The 3,241-nt window shown below is 49.2% G+C and overlaps 1 long non-coding RNA gene across 1 annotated transcript; it reads left to right on the plus strand.

Moving 5' to 3' along the window:
* The first annotated feature begins 1,204 nt into the window (after window positions 1–1,204).
* LOC132813607 (uncharacterized) lies at window positions 1,205–1,909 on the plus strand. The gene is made up of 3 exons (XR_009644109.1): window positions 1,205–1,415; window positions 1,507–1,617; window positions 1,741–1,909. It is a non-coding gene; the product is annotated as an uncharacterized LOC132813607 (long non-coding RNA).
* The last annotated feature ends 1,332 nt before the right edge of the window (window positions 1,910–3,241 follow it).

Consider the following 3,241-nt stretch of genomic DNA (forward strand, 5'->3'; position numbering starts at 1 on the left):
CTGTTTGGATACAGAATTGGCCGGCCAACAGAAGACAGCGAGAGGTAGTGGAAGGAAGATATTCTACCTGGAAGTCTGTGGTGAGTGGTGTTCCACAGGGCTCTGTCCTTGGGCCTCTACTGTTTGTAATTTTTGTTAATGACTTGGATGTGGGGATTGAAGGATGGGTCAGCAAGTTTGCAGATGACCTAGAGGTTGGAGGTATCGTTGACAGTATAGAGAGGGATGTTGTAGGCTGCAGCGGGACATTGACAGGATGCAGAGATGGACTGAGAGGTGGCAGATGGAGTTGAACCTGGATAAATGCGAGGTGATGCATGTTGGAAGGTCGAACTTGAAAGCTGAGTACAGGATTAAGGATAGGATTCTTGGCAGTGTGGAGGAACAGAGAGATCTTGGTGTGCAGGTACATAGATCCCTTAAAATGGCTACCCAAGAGGACAGGGTTGTTAAGAAAGCACATGGTGTTTTGGCTTTTATTAACAGGGGGATTGAGTTTAAGAACCGTGAGATCTTGTTGCAGCTCTATAAAACTTTGGTTAGACCGCACTTGGAATACTGGGTTCAGTTCTGGTCACCCTATTATAGGAAAGATGTGGATGCTTTGGAGAGGGTTCAGAGGAGGTTTACCAGGATGCTGCCTGGACTGGAGGGCTTATCTTACGAAGAGAGGTTGACTGAGCTCGGAGTTTTTTTCAGTGGAGAAAAGGAGGAGGAGAGGGGACCTAATTGAGGTATTCAAGATAATGAGAGGCATAGATAGAGTCGATAGCCAGAGACTATTTCCCAGGACAGAAATTGTTAACACGAGGGGTCACAGTTTTAAGCTGGTTGGAGGAAAGTATAGAGGGGATGTCAGAGGTGGGTTCTTTACACAGAGAGCTGTGAGAGCATGGAATGCGTTGCTAGCAGCAGTTGTGGAAGCGAGGCCATTGGGGATATTTAAGAGACTGCAGGACATGCATATGGTCACAGAATTTGAGGGTTTGTACATTAAGTTTACGTTCCATAAGGATCAATGGTCGGCACAACATCGTGGGCTGAAGGGCCTGTTCTGTGCTGTACTGTTCTGTGTTCTATGAAGTGTATCTGTACCTTTCGACCATCTGCACCCTGTACTGACAGATAGTGCTCCCTCAATACCTTAGAAACCATCCCCCAGTATGTTTATCCCCAAAACACCTCGTAAACCTGTTTGTCAACTTTCAGCAGAAGCAGCCTCAGGGCATTGAACACAGACTGAATGACTCAGTGACGCTTGGATCAGGTCAGATCAAATTCTCAAGCAAACAGATGGCTGGGGATATTCAGTAACAACGGTGAGGAGAGAGAGGAACAATTCACATTTCAAGGGACCCTTACTCAAAACGGTCTGTTCTGAAGGAGCTTTCCCGCAGAAATCACTGGATTGAAAGGTAAACTCTGTCTGTCTCTTTCTCCCTCTCCCATCAGAGATGCTGCCGGACATGCTTAGCTTCTTCAGCAATCTCTGTATTGATGTTTCAGGTCTCCAGCGGGTCCGTACAGATTGGTTTTAGTGTTGAATTCTCAAGCTTGCTCTGTTCAAGGGATTGAACCCCTCGGCTACAAAGGGGGGTCAGTTACCTCAGCTAACAGGTTTGTGATGTCAACATTGTTGGTTCAAACTCTATCATGTCTGAAATTACCATGAAGGCCCCTGATTCTCAACCTCGCCCCTCACCTGAGGTGTGTGACCCACCAGGCCTCTCTCTCTGACAGGACAGCAGCTCTCGGGTCCTCCTGGTCTATACTAACTTCCCAACTTTAAAAAGGACACTCCAGGAAGAGAGCTCTTTACATGGTTCAGGTCAAAATCCTGGAGCTCCCTCCCTGACATCACTGTGGGACACCCAAGGACTGCAGCAGGAGAGTACAGCTCACCCCCACCTTCCAGGTAACTATTAGAGGGGGTGGGAATCACATGCAAGCCCCATTTGAAAATAAGTTTATTACAGGGTGACGGTGGATGGTCACTAAGACTGTTTCTGTACCTGTGCTGCAATCAGCATAACGATGAAGCAAAGGGTGGGTTGAAGATGACAATGATAGCCTTTCGTAGGTTGGTGTTTATTGGAGTTTGTATCGACAGTATGAATGTTTGAGCACTTATTCAAGGGCATGCAGGTAGCTGCCAGAGGAAGTGATGGGGGCTGGTACAATTGTGACATTTGAAAGCCATCACGACGAGTATGTGAATAGGAAGGGTTTAGAGGGATATCAGCCAAGTGCTAGCAAATGGAACGAAATGAGATGAGAATATCTGGTTGGTATGGTCGCGTTGTATAGGAGGGTCTGTTTCCAAGCTGTGCACCTCTGTGACTCTGTGCCTCTGAATAGTCTATTACAGAGAGTTTCAGACAGGGCCTGGTTTCTGTGTCTCGCTCATACTTCCTCAGAATCTGCAAACCCTATGTCTCCACATTTCCACAAGACTCCATGAAATAGAAAAAAGACGGTCAGTGCTGAGGGAGTGCCGCGCAGTCTGAGGGTCAGTACAGAGAGAGTGCTACACTGTCAGAGTTTCAGTACTGAGGGAGTGCTGCACTGTCTGAGGGTCAGTACTGAGGGAGAGCTGCACTGTCAGAGGGTCAGTACTGAGGGAGTGCTGCACTGTCAGATGGTCAGTACTGAGGGAGTGCTGCACTGTCAGAGGGTCACTGCTGAGGTAGTGCAGCACGGTCAGAGGGTCAGTACTGAGGGAATGCTGCACTGTCAGACGGTCAGTCCTGAGGGAGTGCTGCACTGTCAGAGGGTCAGTACTGAGGGAGTGCAGCACAGTCAGAGGATCAGTTCTGAGGGAGGGCCGCACTGTCAGAGGGTCAGTACTGAGGGAGTGCTGCACTGTCAGAGGGTCAGTACTGAGGGAATGCTGCACTGTCAGAGGGTCAGTACTGAGGGAGAGCTCCACTATCAGAGGATCAGTACTGAGGGAGTGCTGCGCTGTCAGAGGGTCAGTACTGAGGGAATGCTGCACTGTCAGTGAGTCAGTACTGAGGGAGTGCTGCACTGTCAGAGGGTCAGTACTGAGGGAATGCTGCACTGTCAGAGGGTCAGTACTGAGGGAGAGCTGCACTATCAGAGGATCAGTACTGAGGGAGTGCAGCACTGTCAGAGGGTCAGTACTGAGGGAGTGCTGCACTGTCAGAGGGTCAGTACTGAGGGAGTGCAGCACAGTCAGATGGTCAGTACTGAGGGAGTGCTGCACTGTCAGAGGGTCACT

The sequence above is a fragment of the Hemiscyllium ocellatum genome, unplaced genomic scaffold (genome assembly GCF_020745735.1).
Source record: "Hemiscyllium ocellatum isolate sHemOce1 unplaced genomic scaffold, sHemOce1.pat.X.cur. scaffold_3921_pat_ctg1, whole genome shotgun sequence".
In the NCBI taxonomy this organism is placed as follows: domain Eukaryota; kingdom Metazoa; phylum Chordata; class Chondrichthyes; order Orectolobiformes; family Hemiscylliidae; genus Hemiscyllium; species Hemiscyllium ocellatum.